This window comes from Aotus nancymaae, unplaced genomic scaffold, assembly GCF_030222135.1.
Source record: "Aotus nancymaae isolate 86718 unplaced genomic scaffold, 86718_ANA_hifiasm-v0.15.2.pri h1tg000062l, whole genome shotgun sequence".
Classification (NCBI taxonomy): Eukaryota; Metazoa; Chordata; class Mammalia; order Primates; family Aotidae; genus Aotus; species Aotus nancymaae.
In genome coordinates this window covers 23,267,346-23,285,680 of record NW_026988476.1, presented here as the reverse complement: position 1 = coordinate 23,285,680, position 18,335 = coordinate 23,267,346, and the positions used below count along the sequence as shown (strand labels likewise).

Sequence of the window (18,335 nt, the reverse complement as noted above, 5' to 3'; positions counted from 1 at the left end):
GGATAAATTCCTGGACACTTGCACACTCCCAAGACTAAGCCAGGAAGAAGTTGAAACCCTGAATAGACCAATAACGAGGTCTGAAGTTGAGACAGCAATTAATAGCCTACCAACCAAAAAAAGTTCAGGTCCAGATGGGTTCACAGCAGAATTCTACCAGACATACAATGAGGAGCTGGTACCATTCCTGCTGAAACTATTCCAAACAATACAAAAAGAGGGAATCCTCCCTAACTCTTTCTATGAGACCAACATCATCCTGATACCAAAACCTGGCAGAGACACAACTGAAAAAGAAAACTACAGGCCAATATCCATGATGAACATTGATGCAAAAATCTTCAATAAAATACTGGCAAACCGAATGCAACAGCACATCAAAAAGCTTATCCATCATGATCAAGTAGGCTTCATCCCAGGGATGCAAGTCTGGTTCAACAGACACAAATCTATAAATGTAATCCACCACATAAACAGAACCAAAGACCAAAACCACATGATTATCTCAATAAATGCAGAGAAGTCCTTCAACAAAATTCAATAGCCCTTTATGCTAAAAACTCTCAAGAAACTAGGTATCGATGGAACATATCTCAAAATAATAAAAGCTATTTACAACAAACCCACAGCCAATATCATACTGAATGGGCAAAAACTAGAAGCATTCCCTTTAAAAACTGGCAATAGACAAGGATGCCCTCTTTCACCACTCCTATTCAATATAGTATTGGGAGTTCTAGCCAGAGCAACTAGGCAAGAAAAAAAAAATAAAGTGTATTCAATTAGAAAAAGAAGAAGTCAAATTGTCCCTATTTGCAGACAACATGATTGTATATTTAGAAGGCCCCATTGTCTCAACCCAAAACCTCCTCAAGCTAAAAAACAACTTCAGCAAAGTCTCACGATACAAAATCAATGTGCAGAAATCACATGCATTTCTATACACCAACAACAGACAAACAGAGAGCCAAATCATGAGCAAACTCCCATTACAATTGCTACAAAGAGAATAAAATACCTAGGAATACAACTAACAAAGGATGTAAAAGATCTCTTCCAGAAGAACTATAAACCATGGATCAAGGAAATAAGAGAGGATATAAACAGATGGAAAAACATCCATGCTCATGGTTAGGAAGAATCCGTATTGTGAAAATGGCCATACTGCCCAAAGTAATTTATAGATTCAATGCTATTCCCATCAAGCTACCATTGACTGTCACGGATCTGGAAAAAAAACACTAAACTTCATATGGAACCAAAAGAGAGCCTGCATAGCCAAGACAACTCTAAGCAAAAAGAAGAAAGCTGGAGGCATCATGATACCTGACTTCAAACTATACTACAAGGCTACAGTAATCAAAACAGCATGGTACTGGTACCAAAACAGAGATATAGACAAATGGAACAGAACAGAGGCCTCAAAAGCAACACCACATATCTACAACCATCTGATTTTTGACAAAATGGACAAAAACAAGCAATGGAGAAAGGATTCCCTGTTTAATAAATGGTGCTGGGAAAACTAGCTAGCCGTATGCAGGAAGCTGAAACTGGACCCCTTCCTCACACCTTATACAAAAATTAACACCAGATGGATTAAAGATTTAAACATAAGAACTAACACCATAAAAACCCTAGAAGAAAATCAAGGCAACACCATTCAGGACATAGGCATAGGCAAGGACTTCATGACTAAAACACCAAAGCAACAGCAACAAAAGCCAAAATAGACAAATGATATCTAATTAAACTTAAGAGCTTCTGCATGCAAAAGAAACAATCATTCTAGTGAACTAGCAACCAACAGAATGGGAAAAAATTTTTGTAATCTACCCATCTGACAAAGGGCTAATATCCAGAATCTACAAAGAACTAAAGCAAATTTACAAGAAAAAATACAAACAAACCCATTCAAAAGTGGATGAAGGATATGAACAGACACTTTTCAAAAGAAGACATTTATGAGGCCAACAAACATATGAAAAATTACTCATCACTGGTCACTAGAGAAATACAAATCAAAACCACATTGAAATACCATCTCACACCAGTTAGAATGGCAATCATTAAATAATCTGGAGACAACAGATGCTGGAGAGGATATGGAGAAAAAGGAACACTTTTACACTGTTAGTGGGAGTGTAAATTAATTCAACCATTGTGGAAGACAGTGTGGCGATTTCTCAAGGATCTAGAAATAGAAATTCCATTTGACCCAGCAATCCCATTATCCCATTACTGGGTATATACTCAAAGGATTATAAATCATTCTACTATAAAAACACATGCACATGTATGTTGCGGCGCTGTTTACAAGAGCAAAGACCTGGATCCAACCCAAATGCCCATCGATGATAGATTGGACAAAGAAAATGTGGTACATGTATACCAGGGAATACTATGCAGCCATAAAAAATGATGAGTTTGTGTCCTTTGTAGAGACATGGATGAATCTAGAAATCATCATTCTCAGCAAACTGACACAAGAACAGAAAACCAAACACCGAATGTTTTCACTCATAGGCAGGTGATGAACAATGAGAATACTTGGGCACAGGGAAGGGAATGACACTCACTGGGCTAGGTGGGGAGGTGGAGGGGAGGGGAGAGGAGAGGAGGGACAGCTAGGGGTGGGGTGGATGGGGAGGGGTAACACCAGGAGAAATGCCTGATGTAGGCAACAGGGGGTGGGGTGGCGAATGTCGCATGTATGTACTTATGCAACAATCCTGTAGGATGTAGGATACGCACATGTACCCCAGAGCCCAAAGTACAATAAAAAATAAATAAATAGGTGAGACACTGTTTGTAATCCCAGCACTTTGGGAGGCCTGAGGCAGGCAGATCACTTGAGGCCAGTTCAAGACCAGCCTGGTAAACATGGCGAAAACCCCATCTCTACTAAAAACACAAAATATTAGCCAGCCATGGTGGCAGGTGCCTGTAATCCCAGCTACTCAGGAAGCTGAGGCAGGAGAATCACTTGAACCCAGGAGGCGGAGGTTGCAGTGAGCCAAGACTGTACCACCCTACTCCAGTCTAGGCAACAAAAGCAAAACTCCATCTCAAAAATTAAAAAAAAAAAGGGAGAGAGAAATATTGGAGAGGATATAGAGAAATGAGAGCCCAGAACCCTTGTGCACCGTTGGTGGCAATGTAAAATGGTGCAACCACTGTGGAAAGCAGCATAGAGGTTCCTCAGAAAATTGAACATTGAACTACCACAAGATCCAGAAATTTTAATTTCGGTTACATACTCAAAAGAATTTAAAGCAGGGATTCCAAAAGATATTTGTATACACAGATTCATATAACATGATTCACAATAGCCAAAAAAGTGACACAACTCAAGTATCTATGAATGAATACACAAACAAAATGTGTTATGTTCATACAGTGGGATATTATGCTGAGTGAAATAAACCAGTCACAAAAAAAAAAAAAACAGTATATGATTCCATTACATGAAGTACCTAGAGTAGTAAAATTCATGGAGACAGAAAGTAAAATGATGTTGTCAGAGCTAGAGAGATGCAGGGAATGGGAAGTTATTGTTTGGGTACAGAGTTTCAGTTTTGCAAGATTAAAAGAGCTCTGAAGATGGATGGTGGCGATGGTTGTATAACAATGTGAATGTACTTAATGCCACTGAATTGAACACTTGAAAGTGGCTAAAATGGTAAAGTTTAAATTATATGTATTTTATCATGATTTTTAAAGAAAATTAAAATTTAAAGAGGTTTAGCCAGGCTTCAAAAATGATAAATACTTCTGTGACCAGAAATGAAGAGAAAAACCAAGCAATGAATGAAACCAAACTGGCTTGGGGGTGTGGGGGGTTACCAGAAGTTATCCAGAAAGAAAAACACAAAAACCTGATATCCAAAAAAATCTATCCTGTCAAGTCAAATGTGCATTAATACTAATATTTATAACACCTTGAAAAGTACTTAATAATAAATATTATCCTCGCTTTACACATGAGAAAACAAATTAAAAGGTCTCAAGCAACTTGTCTAAAATCACAGTCAGAACCAAGATTCAGATGAAGATATGGCTTACTCCACTGCCTTTTTTTCTTTTGTAACCATATATGCAAATGTTTCTAGGGTAGGGAAGATCACCATTAGCTCATTAACTGACCCTAAATTAATAATTATTTTATCAGAAGGTTGAAAGGCCCTAGAAAAAAAGCCTATATTACTCAACAAATATTTATTCAACACATAGATTAACCCAGGCAACATTCTAGATTCTAAGACCATAGCTGTGAACTGAGGTGGGGATGGGATAAAGGGAAGAAGTGAAAGAAGAAGAGAGGAAAGAGGGGAGGGAGAAAGAAAGATGGTCATCATATGCCTAAGCTAGAAGCCTTGATAAAAAGTCTTGTGTGACTTCTGAAATACTGCAAAGAAGTTCCTCTGCCAGCAAATATTTATTACCATTACCTTGACTGTGGCACCTTTCCCAAATAATAAACTGTTCCTATCCTGTCCCTACACCAATTCATCACCAATTTCCATGCCTTAGAACAAAAATCAAAGCTTCAGTATGGTCTTTTTTTGGCTGTAATTCAAGCATTAATTCACCTTCTTTCATATATTACCATTTTAATACAGGTCTCTCAAAATGGAAAAGCCGTTAAGAAAGACCCAAAGTAGCCAGGCACAGTGGCTCATGCCTGTAATCTCAGCACTTTGGGAGGCCGAGGTGGGCGAATCTTCTGAGGTCAGGAGTTCGAATCTAGCTTGGCCAACATTGTGAAACCCCGTCTCTACTAAAAATACAAAAAAATTAGCCAGGTTTGTTGGTGGGCGCCTGTAGTCCCAGCACCTCGGGAGGCTGAGACAGGAGACTCACTTGAACCCAGAAGCCAGAGGTTGCAGTGAGCCTAGATTGCACCACTCTATTCCAGCCTGGGCAACAGAGCAACACTCTGTCTCAAAAAAAAAAAGAAAGAAAAGAAAAGAAAAATGAAAAATAAAGAAGCTATTGAAAATAAAAGAGTGACAGATGTCAGCAAGATGGCTGACTAGAGATGCCTAACATTTTCCCCTACTACAAAAAAAGGACAAAGGCAATGAGTGAACAGCTAAGATTTGACTGGAGTGTTGAAGGGAGAGCACTGGAATGTAGCAGGGAACTGGACATGCACCTGTGGCTATTGGAAGTTCAGGACAGCAAGGATGCAACTGGCCTCTGCAGCCTCACCTCCCCCAATGCTCCCTACCTGATTGGATCTGCCTAGAGTTAGGAGGGAATTCCTGTTGTTGGAAAAAGATAAGCAGAAGATTGCCACCAGTTCCCATTGCCACCACAAATACAAAAAATCCTTATAACACAAGAATCCCACAGTCTTCACACACCCTGAGCCCAGTTTGGAGAGATACCAGGAATTCATACAGCCATATTGCCCTGAATAAGGTGCACAAGGTGTGCACTCCCACCCCTACCCACCCACTGTGAGCCAAGCTGCTGTAGCAAAGCACCATCTTGAGGCCAGAGACACCTCTGGAGAGTGTCTTGCCCTGGGCGCCAGTAGCCACTGCACCTCTCCAGCAGTGGGGCTCCATCTTCATTATTCCAAGTCCACACAGGTGGCTGAATGCCACAACCCCAGCTGCATGAAGCTTGGGCCCAGAATCAGCTGTGACTCTGGTCCTGCACAGCAGGGAAACCAACCACCATCACTGTACTTCTAGCCAGAGAAATAGTTTGCCAGTCTTCCCTGGAGCAAACCCAGCCTCAGCCAGCCAAACCACTGTGCACCCTCCCCCAAGAAAGAAAGATTCTTAAGCTTCTGAGCAGCTGATATGCCCCCAGGCCAGTGGAGTGACTATGTGCCCAATGCCAGGACTGAGAAACAGCCCCACAGTGTCCTCACCTCCCACAGAGATGTTCTTGGCTTACCCATTGGCCTGTGCCCCCAATAAGAGTCTGACAAATAGCCCTGTAAGCTGCCCCTGGTAGGCACAACCCCTGAGCTAGCCAAGCAGCCTTGCACTGGCATCCCAAACCTGAGAAACTACCCCACGGGCTTCGCCAGCACATGTGCCCCCAAGACAGCTGAGCAGGTATATAGTCACTTCCTAGGCCTGAGGAATAACCCATGGCCCATGCCGAGAAGACCTGCCCACAGGACAACTAAGTGGCTGTGAACCCATGTCTCAAGCCAGAGAAACAGCACCATGGACTATCTTGATAGCTATGCCCCCCAGGCCAATTGAGCAGCCCTGTTTCATAGGCCCCTGTCTCAGGCCTATGAAACAGCCTTGCAGGCCACCTCCCACAGAATTGCCCCCAGACCAGCCAAGCAGCTGTGCAGCTGTTCCTAGGGCTCAGAAACAGCCCCATGGGTTGCCCCGAGCAGACACGTCGCCAGACCTGCCAAGCAGCTGTGTGATCACATCCCAGGCCTGAGAAATAACCCTGTGAGCTGCTCCTAGCAAGAGCTGCTCAGGCTAGCTGTTCCTAGGGCTGAGAAATAGCCCCATGGTTTCCCCAAGTAGATATGTCATCAGACCTGCCAAGCAGTGGTGTAACCATATCCCAGGCCTGAGAAACAACCTGTGAACTGCTCCTAGCATGAACATCCTCAGGCTAGCCAAGCAATTGTATGCTCATGTTCCTGGCTAGAGTAACAGCCCTGTGGCCCCAACATCACCAAGCAAAATCCCAATCTGGCTGATCCTTTGTGTGCACACATGGACCCCTAACCTGAGAAACAGCCTGGCAAGCCATGCCAGCAAAGTTTCACCACCGCCACCACAAATTCTCTCAGTCTAGGCCACGGAGAAACTCACAAGTGTCATTAGTGTTTATTATAGCTGAAGAAACTACATGGAGACCACACTACTATGTCCCTCTAGAACCAAGGCCAACACACTCCATTGAACTGATACACCAAGACCCATTCATACAAGTAAGTCCTTCCCTATGAAAACTTCCATAAAACTGGAAGAAGTGACTTTTTTACCAGATGCATAGAAATCAACATAGGGATATTTCAACCATGAAAAAGCAAAGAAACATGACCTCCAAGGGAAAACATTAGTTCTCCAGTAACAGACCCCAATCAGAAGGAAATATAAGAAATTCCAGAAAAAGAATTCAAACTTAATAATCTTAAAGAAACTCAGTGAGATAAAAAAGAATACAAATAGACAAAACAATGAAATCAGAAAAATGATTTGAATGAGAAATCCAACATAAGAAATAAATATCATAAAAAACAGAAATTCTAAAGTCAAATAATTCAATAAATGATATTTAAAAATCCAATCAAGAACTTCAACAACAGATTAGACTAGGCAGAAGAAAGAATTTCAGAACTTAAAGATAGGTCTTTTGAAATAATACAGGCATGCAGAACAAAAAAGAATGAAGAAAACCTACAGGATTTGCGGAACACCATGAAGCAAACAAATATTTGGCATTCCAGAATGAGAAGAGAAGGAAAAATGTAAGAACAACATATTTAATGAAATGACAACAAAAATCTTTCCAAGACTTGGGAGAGAGATGGATATCCAGTTCCAGGAAGTACAAAGAACCCCAAATAGATGCAACATAAATGGATCCTTTCTGAGCCACATTAGAGTCAAATTGTTGAAAGTCAAAGACAAAAAAAAAAGTTTTAAAAGCACCAAGAAAAAAGGGTCAAGTCACATATTTTAAAATTCCCATTAAACTAACAGTGTATTTCTCAGCAAAAAAACTTACAGACCAGGAGAGAATGAGATGATATTAATATTAATATATTCAAAATACTGAAAGAAAAAAAACTGCCAGCCAAAAATATTTTACCCAGCAAAGATATCCTTCAGAAAAGAAGGAAAAACAAAATTTTTCACAGACAAGGCTTAACTAAGGGAATTCACCATCACTAGATTGGCCTTGCAATAAATGCTCGAGAGAGCCTTACATCTGAAAGCAAAAAGATGATAACCACCATCAGGAAAATATGCAAAACTATGAAACTTACTGGTAGAGCTGATAAACAAAAGAGAAGGAGAAAGGAGTCAAACTTTATTGCCACCCAAACAAAAAAATAAATAATCAGAGAGGAAGTAGGCAACAAAGGATATACAAAATGACCAGAAAACAACCAATAAAATGACATAAATTAGTCCTATCAACAATAATATTGAATACAAGTGGATTAAATTCCCCATCTTAAAAGCTATAGACTGGCTGAATCAATTTTTTTTTAAACAGACCACCAAATATATGCTGCCTACAAGAAATTCACCTCACCTATAAAGACACGCATAGTCAGAAACTGAAGAGATGGAAAAAAGATATTTTATGCAAATGGAAACCGAAAGCAAGCAGGAGGAGCTATATTTATATCAGACCAAACAGACTTCAAATTAAAAACTGTAAAAAGAGACAAATTTAAACTGCACCATTGACCAAATGAACTAACAAACATTTACAGAACATTTCACCCAACAGCTGCAGAATATACTTTTTTTTCGTTAGCACATGGAACAGTCTTCAGAATTGATCATATATTAGGACAGGCAGACACATTCTGAGACAAGTCCCAGAAAATTTTTAAAAATCCTAATCATGTCAAGTGTCTTATCTGGCTACAATGAAATAAAACTAGACATCAATAACAAGAGGAACATTTGAAACTATACAAATACATGGAAATTAAACAACATGCTCCTGAACAACTAATGAGTGAAGAAAGAAATTAAGAATAAAAATTTTAAATTTCTTGAAACAAATGAAAATAAAAATACAACATACCAAAACCTATGGGTCTCACAGCAAAAGCAGTATTAAGAGGCAAGTTTATAGTAATAAAGCTCTACATTAGAAAACTAGAAAGATTTCAAGTAAATAACCTAATAAAGCACCTCAGCGAACTAGAAAAGCAAGGACAAACCAAACCCAAAATTCATGGAAAGGAATAATAAGGATCAAAGCAGAAATAAACAAAATTGAGAATAATTTTAAAAAATACGAAATTTTAATGAAACAAAAAGTTGGCTTTTTGAAAAGATAAACAAAATTGACAAACCATTAGCTAGATTAAGGAAAAAAGAGAGAAGACCCAAATAAATAAAATTAGAAATGAAAAAGGACACATTACAACAGAACTTACAGAAAGAGAAAAGATCATCAGAGACTACAATGAACAACTACACACTAATAAATTTGAAAACCTAGAGAAAAATGGATAAATTCCTGGATACATGCAATCTACTAAGATTGAACCAAGAATAAATAGAAAGTCTGAACAGACTTTATTTTGTTGTTTATGAGACTGAATCAGTCTCATAACAAATAACGAGACTGAATCAGTAATAAAAATCTTCTGACAAAAACAAAGTTCAGACTGGGTACAGTGGCTCATGCCTGCAATCCCAGTACTTTGGGAGGCCAAGGCAGGTGGATCATGAGGTCAGGAGTTTTAGACCAGCCTGACCAACATGATGAAATCCCATCTCTACTAAAAATACAAAAATTAGCCAGGTGTGGTGATATGCACCTATAATCCCAGCCACTCAGGAGGCTGAGGCAGGAGAATCACTTGAACCAGGGAGGGAGAGGATGTAGTGAGCCGAGATCGCACCACTGCACTCCAGCCCAGGTGACAGAGCAAGACTCCATCTCAGAAAAAAAAAAAGTTCAGGACTAGATGCCATCACCATTACATTCTGCCAAACTTTTAAAGAATAATACCAATTCTTCTCATACCATTTCCAAAAATTGAAGCAGAGGGAATTCTTTCTAACTCATTCTACAAAGCCAGCATAGCCTTGGTCCCAAAACCAGAGAAGGACACAACAAAAATAGAAAACTACAAGCCAATATCCCTGATGAAAATAAACACAAAAATCTACAACAAAATATTAGCAAACTGAATCCAACAACACATCAAAAAGATAAATACATTATGAGCAAGTGATATTTATCCTAAGAATACGAGGATGGTTCAACATATATAAATCCATAAATATCATATATCATATCTATAGAATGAAGGACAAAACATGATCATCTCAGTAGATGCTGAAAAAAAAAATTGGTAAAATTCAACATCTTTTCATGATAAAACTGCTTAGTAAATTGGGTATAGAAGAAAAGCATCTAAACATAATAAATTTTATACATTAAAAACCCACAGCTAACAACTTACAGAGTGGAAAAAAGTTGAAAATGTTTCCTTTAAGAACTGGAACAAAACAAGGATGTCCATGCACACCACTCTTATTCAACATAGTACTGGAAGTCTTAGCCAGAGCAATTAGGCAATAGAAAGAAATGCAGGGTATCCAAACTGAAAAGAAGGAAGTCAAGTTGTTCCTGTTTATATATGATATCACCTTATATATAGAAAAACCAAAAGATTGACTCTACAAAAAAACTCTTATAACTGGTAAACAAATTCATTAAAGTTGTGGAACACAGAATTAATACACAAAAATCAGTAGCATTTATTTTCACAAACAACAAACTATCTGGAAAAAAAAAAAAACAGGATGGCAATCCCATTTAAAATAGCTACCAAAAATAAAATTAAATAAAATACCTAGGAATAAATATAACCAAGGAGGTGAAAGGCCTCTAAAAGAAAAACCACAAAACACTGATGAAGGAAACTGAAGAAGATACAAACAAATGAAAAAGACAAGCCATGCTCATGGACCAGAAGAATTAATATTGTTAAAATGGCAATACTTCCCCCAAAAAATCTACAGATTTAACACAATTTCTATAAAATATCAATGACATTCTTTACAGAATTAAAAAAAAAACGAAAACCTAAAACGTGTATGGGACCAAAAAAGAGCCCAAGTTTCTAAAGTAATCCTGCACAAAAAAAGAGCAAAGCTGGAAGTATCATACTACCATATCTCAAAATATACTACAAAGATAGAATAATCAAAACAACATGATATGAAAACAAATATATAGACCAATGGAATAAAATAACCCAGAAATTGATTTGCATATCTACAGTCAACTGATTTTTGACAAAGGTGCCAATAACTCATTGGGGAAATCACAGTCTCTTCAATAAATGATGCTGAGAAAACTGTATGTCTGTATGCAGAAGCATAAAACTAGATCCCCGCCTCTTATCCTATGCAAAAATTAACTGAAAATGGATCAAAGACCTAAATGTAAGACCCAAGACAATAAAACAACTAGAAGAACAGTGGAAACACTTCAGGACATTAGTCTGATAAAAGATTTTATAAATAAGACCTCAAAGCACAGGCAACAAAAGCAAAAATAAACAGATGAGATTATATCAAACTTAATAGCTTCTCCACAACAAAGGAAACAATCAGCAGAGTGAAAAGACAACGCCAAGACTGGGAGAAACCATTTGCAAACTACACATTCTTCAGGGTATTCATATTCAGAATATACAAGGAACTAAAAAATAACAAATACTGGCAAGAATGTGGAGAAAAGGGAACTCATATACTATTCGTAGGAATGTAAACTAGTACAACCACTATGGGGAAGAGTATAAAGTTTCCTCAAAAAAACTACAAATGTAACTGACATATGATCCAGCAATCCCACTACTGGGAATGTTTCCAAGAAAAGGAAGTCATTATATCAAAGAGACACCCAAGCCCCCATGTTTATTATAACACTATTCATAATAGCCAAAATAAGGAATTGACCTAGGTGTCCAACGACAGATAAACTGATAAAGACAATGTGGTATATGACCCAGTGGCTCATGCCTGTAATCCCAGCAGTGGGAAGGCCAAGGAGGGTGGATCACTTAAGGTCAGGAGTTCAAGACCAGCCTGGCCAACATGGTGAAAACCCGTCTCTACTAAAAATACAAAAAGTAGCTGGGCATGGTGGCAGGTACTTGTAATCCCAGCTACTCAGGAGGCTGAGGCAGGAGAATCACGTGAACCTGGGAGGCAGAGGTTGGAGTGAGCCAAAACCGAGCCACTGCACTCTAGCCTGGGTGACAGAGCGAGACTCTGTCTCAAGAAAAAGGAAAAAAAAAGTCTATATACACAATGGAATACTATTTAGCCATGAAAAGAATGAAATCCTGTCATTCATGGCAACATGGATGGAACTGGAAAACATTAATGTTAAGTGAAATAAGTCAGGAACAGAAAGTTAAACACCTTATGTTCTCACTCATATGTGGAAGCTACAAAAGTTGATCTCATAGAGGTAAAAAGTAGAACAGAAGTTACTGGAGCCTGGGAAATGTAGGAGGAAGAGAGGGAGAGGAAGAAACTTGTTAAAGGATACAAAATTGCAGCTAGATAGGAGGAATAAATTCTAATGTTGTATGTCACTGCAGGAGGACTAAAGTTAACAATAATATATCACAGTTTAAAATAGCTAAAAGGAGGATGTTAAATGTCCCAACACAAAGAAATGATAAATGTTTGAGATGATGGACATCCTAATTACCTTGATCTGATCACTATACACTACATGTATCAAAACGTCACTGTGTACCCCATGAATATTAACCATTGTTACTTGTAAATTTAGAAATGTGTAAAGAATGCAATCGTGTTTAAAAATAAAATTAAAAATTAAAAATAAATAAAAAGAGGAGCAATGGAACAAATACTTAGGAAAAGAGGTGCTTTGATCCCCTAGATCACTCCAGGAGGACAGCACTCTAATCTTAATTTAAATGTTACTGCTGGGCTCATGCCTGCGATCCCAGCACTTTGGGAGGCCAAGGCGGGTAGATCACGGGGTCAGGAAATCAAAACCATCCTGGCTAACACCATGAAACCCCATCTCTACTAAAAATACAAAAAAAAATTAGTCAGGCATGGTGGTACGCGCCTGTAGTCCCAGCTTCTCAGGAGGCTGAGGCAGGAGAATTACCTGAACCCGGAAGGCAGAAGTGCAGAGACTGCACCACTACACTCCAGCCTGGGTGACACAGCGAGACTCTGTCTCAAAAAAAAAAAAAAAAGTGCTTGCTCTATGCTGGTTATTATGACAAGAAAATATAAAAATGGAAAAAACTAACATTACTAAACTTGTTGTTTGTACATGGAGGTTTTGGTTCATACAGATTCACTCTATCACAGAAGATCATCGGCAATGTAAATTCAGCTACACTCCAAGAAAGACCATGTTAACTAGGCTTATTTAAAGGTAAATAGGGATGTCCCTATGCTTCGGTCTTCCCAGGCATTTCTACAGAAATCTTCAAGTTTTAATTATAGCATTCCAATTATGACAAAACTGTTCAACCAACTGCACAATTTAATTTTAAAAAAACAAATAAATACAACCAAACAGAAAGCTTTCTCTTCAAATGTAATTAATGATGCAATGACCTAAAAGGGAAAGATTAAGCTTTCCAGGACAAGAAAAATACATGGATCTGTGCCAAATTTGGGGGAAATTCCTAGTACAGTCAGCTCACTATGTTCACCTTATTTAAAGTTCAAGCCGTGGCAAATTTCACAGAATGCTACAAATGATCTTTCCTCCGATTTGGGGGATACTTTGTCAATGGTCTGCAATGCTTCTTCCCCTCTTCTCTGTATGGAAAATGCTTACACCCAGTGTTCTCAAACCTGGGTGTGTATCATAATCCCATGGTAGGCATGTTAAAAAAAAAACAATAACAACAGATGGCTGGTCCCTACCCTCAGTTTGTGATTCATTAAGTCTGGAAGGGGCCCAACAATTCGCATTTCTAACATGTTTGCAGGGGATGCACATGCTGCTGGCCAGGAACCACACTTTAGGAACCACCAGCCCTATGCCTACTTCTATTTCAAAAACTCAGCTCAAATCCCACTCCCTGAGAGAAGATGGGGTAGAGAAGGGAAACCCTGTTCCTTCTCCTCCCAGAAGGCTATCAATAATAGCTCCACAGTACAGCTGTTTTACATCTCTGGTCCCAATCCGCTCAGCAGATAGGTTTCTACCCTACCTCCCCTCCACTCCTTTGCAATTTACTTGAAAGGGAGGCCCAAATTTTATTCCTACTTTTATGTTTTTCAGTATCTACAACAGTGTCCATTCCCACTAGATATTTAATAAATGGATGTCCCCCCCCCACACACAAAATACACAAATGACTAGAAAAATGACTATGAACGCACTTTTAAAGTCAATGTGCTATGAAAAACACGTTGCAAATGAATCTGCAATCTAGTTAAAATGCAGATTCTTTTTGTTTTTTGAAATAGAATCTTACTCTGCCCCACAGGCTGGAGTGTAGTGGTGCAATCTCGGCTCTCTGCAACCTCTGCTCCCAGGTTTAAGCAATTCTCCTGCCTTAGCCTCCTGAGTAGCTGGGAGTACAGGCACCTGCCACCAGGCCTGGCTAATTTTTTAATTGTTTTTTAGTAGAATCAGGGTTTCACCATGTTGACCAGGCTGCTCTTGAACTCCTGACCTCAAGCAATCTCCCCACCTCAGCCTCCAGAAGTGCTGGATTACAGGTGTGAGCCACCTCACCCCACCTTAAAATGTAGACTTTGATTCAGAAAGTCTAAGGTGGGGCCTGAGGGTCTGTATTTTTAATAAGCTGTAGGTGAGGCTAACACTGTCTATGGCCCACGCTTAGAGTTTTGTAGGTTTTATACCAGTGGTTCCCAGCCTTGAATTGCCCCATGGATCATTGATAATGTTGAGTCGAGTCTGGTCCACTTCCCAGACAAATTAAATCAGAATCTCTGAGTGTGGGGCCCAGACATCAGTATTTTTAAAAAGCTCCTCAGTAATTCTAATGCACAGCCAAGGCCAATAATAGTTGATCTCTAAGAAATCATACATAATATATTCAAATTAACTTAAAATCTAAATTATGTTTTCCAAACATGAGAGTTTTATATTATTTATGATTGCATTAATGTTGATTATACCAAATATATCATTTTATTCTCTTTAAATTACTTACTGTATACTTACCTGGCGGGGGAGATACCTTGATCACGAAGGTGCTTTTTCCAGGGCGAGGCTTATCCATTGCACTCCTGATGTGTTGACGCCTGGATTTCCCTAAATGTGGGAAACTCAACCGTGTACTTTGTGGTAGTGGGGGACTGCGTTTGCACTTTCCCCTGGTCTTTCATAAAAAATAAGTAAATAAATAAATAAATCACTGTAAAATAATGTCTTTACCCAGCATTATCTATATAGCCAGAAAAGAAACTTCTGACAGTTTTTAAAATAAAGCTTTACTTAGTATTTACTTAAGTTTACTTAAAATTGACTTGAGGTTTCTCAAGTTACTGCCGTGTTAAAAGAAAAAGATCAGTAACTGTGTTAGACAATGATAATTATGATACATATTTTTCTTAGAAATAGGGCAATGTACCTCCCAAAGAAAGTGCCCTCAACATTAAGGATGCCAAGTGTCAGATGTCACAGCATGTGGTCCTGAAAAGTTGGCTTCCAGAGTGCTGCATTGTTTTTGTTTGTTTGTTTGTTTGTTTTGCGATGGAATTTTGCTCTTGTCGCCTAGGCTGGAGTGCAACAGTGTGATCTCGGCTCACTGCAGCCTCCACCTCCCAAGTTCAAGCAATTCTTTTGCCTCAGCCTCCCGAAAGTAGCTGGGATTACAGGCGCCTGCCACCATGCCCAGCTAATTTTTGTATTTTTAGTAGAAACGGGGTTTCACCATGTCGGCCAGGCTGGTCTCGAACTCCTGACCTCAGGTGATCCTCCCACCCCGGCCTCCCAAAGTGCTGGGATTACAGGCATGAGCCACCACACCTGGCCTCCATTGTTTTTATAGTCTGTCTTAAAGAAGCAGAGTCAGATAACTTAAAAAAAAAATCTATCTTAAGAAAAATTATCAAATAAAAATCCATAGCTAGAAAGAAGATATATTAGAGAGTGTTCTTTAAAACAAAATAAAGATCTTAATAGCATACCTTTAAATATTCAGTCACCAGAGTTCCTATAAAATATAATCCAATCTTCTCAATTTCTGCCAACTCTTTACAAAGACATCTGTGCCATAACGTAAGGCATGTTTATAGGGCTGACTTTAATCTTGGTGTTTAAAAAAGCAGCCCAGATGATACAAAACTTTCCAGACATGGGGTGATCTGTTTTAACATTGTACCAGAAATGTGCTACATAATCCGTTTCAGGTCCCTGAATCCTGGGTTCCAAACAGCAGATTCCAGAGTCTCCTCTTGCCAGAATGTGCATTAAAATATCTTACATAGTATTAGGAAGAGGTATTCAGCCAACACTGCTGACTCTAGTGTTGCTGCAGCTGAGTCTCAGAATGATAAAGGGAAGCTCAATTATGCATTTGGTCAAACCAAAGCTGACTGCAGGAACTAAGTAAACCTCTCTCAAGCCTCTTAAACTTTAAGAATAAAAGATTGAAATAAAAACCTTTAGAAGACTAATAGTTAAAATTCTTCATTAGGTACAACATTTACGATGTTCCTCTTCTGATAATTTTACATTTCCGGGCAATTGTAATTATCAAAGAGATATTTGTAACAGCACGATTTACATACATGTAAAAAAAGATGAGAATGGTGCCAAATTCAGTAAATTGTGCTATTGTGAAAAAACCATCTGACAGAAAGAAGTGCCAGGAATTAGCCGAAGGATTCTCTACACATAAATTTCCTAAGGGACTGAAATTTTTATTCTTATGAACTCAAAGTACAAAAATGCTTTGTACATATTAAGGAAAAGCATTATCGAACCTAAGATCCAACTTTTATTCCCCTCTAGTTAACTCAGCACCTTGAAATTTGGTTTCCAGTTTTATCCCTTTTCTGAAACTTTTTTAGATTAGCAATGACATCCCACAGAAAAGAGAAGAGGTGCCAGAAATCTGGAGAATGTCTTTTCCCCAACTGATTTTCAACAAAGGGAAGAATATAAATTATATAAAACAAAGTGGGTCCACTATTGATTCTAGGAAAAACTCCAGAAGGAATTATTTTCAATATATTAAACACTTAGAAAATTGTGATCACAAGGAATTACACTGAGTTCAAGAACACTCATGACAAACATTTTTTCCCTAAGATTCATAATGTGGTAGAAATCTCAGAACTGCTATAGGTGTTAGAAATCTGCATTTCAGCAGTCATCTGAATCTTGTCTTACGGACAAGAATAAAGTGACAGCTCAAAAGTATACATCGAACCAAACCCAAAGAATGCTGAGTTATGAGTCAAAGTCACCCCGGAGAGAGATGTCCAAAAGCACTCCACAAAGCACCATTCTTATCCCTAACTACTTCAAGCTCTTACTGACAACTTGAATATGGGTATTTGTGGCCCAATGATCAAATTTTCAGACAATTTGAGGGTGGGAAATAGCAATAATGGTAAATGTGACTGAATTAGATGACAAAAAGATCATAGCTATCTGCATCAACAGCCAAATCTAACCAGATTGAATTTAACAAGATAAACACGAAGTACTACCTGACACTGAGTAGTTTATAAAGGAAAGAGGCTTAATTGACTCACAGTTCTGCAGAGCTTGGGAGGCCTCAGGAAACTTACGATCATGGTGGAAGGGAAAGCAAACATGTCCTTCTTCTCATGGCAGCAGGAAGACGTGCCAAGCAAAAGGGGAAAAGCCCTTATAAAACCATCAGATTTATGAGAACTCACTATCATGAGAACAACAGATGTAACCACCCCCATGATTCAATTACCACGCATCTGGTCCCTCCCACAACACATGGGGATTATGGGAACTACAATTCAAAGTGAGATTTGCGTGAGGACACAGCCAAACCATATAATCCAAGGTGTATATATATATATACACATTTTTTTAATTCACTCATTGATTGATGGGCATTTGGGCTGGTTCCCTATTTTTGCAACTGAGAATTGTGCTGCTATGAACATGCATGTGCAAGTGTCTTTTTGTATAATGACTTTCTTCCCCTATGTAGATACAGAGGAGTGGGATTCCTGGATCAAATGGTAGATATACTTTTAGTTCTTTAAGGAATTGCCACAGTTTTCCATAATGGGTATACTAGTTTACATTCCCACCAATAGTGTAAAAATGTTTCCTTTACACTACATCCATGCCAGCATCTATTATTTTTGGTTTTTTGATTATGGCCATTCTTCCAGCAGTAAGGCAGTATCACATTGTGGTTTTGATTTGCATTCCTCTGATAATTAGTGATGTTAAGCATTTTTTCATGTTTGTTTGCCATTTGTATATCTTCTTTTGAGTATTATCTATTAATGTTATTTGCCAACTTTTTGATGTGACTGTTTTTTGTTCTTGCTGAATTTGTTTGAGTTCCTTGTACATTCTGGGTACTGGTGTTTTGTTGGGTGTATAGATTGTGACCATTTTCTCCCACTCTGGGTTGTCTGTTTACTCTG

General features: G+C 38.6%; 1 non-coding gene across 1 annotated transcript; it reads left to right on the top strand.

The window, feature by feature from the left end:
* The first annotated feature begins 14,899 nt into the window (after positions 1 to 14,899).
* LOC135270495 (U1 spliceosomal RNA) lies at positions 14,900 to 15,062 on the top strand. The gene has a single exon (XR_010338665.1). It is a non-coding gene; the product is annotated as a U1 spliceosomal RNA (small nuclear RNA).
* The last annotated feature ends 3,273 nt before the right edge of the window (positions 15,063 to 18,335 follow it).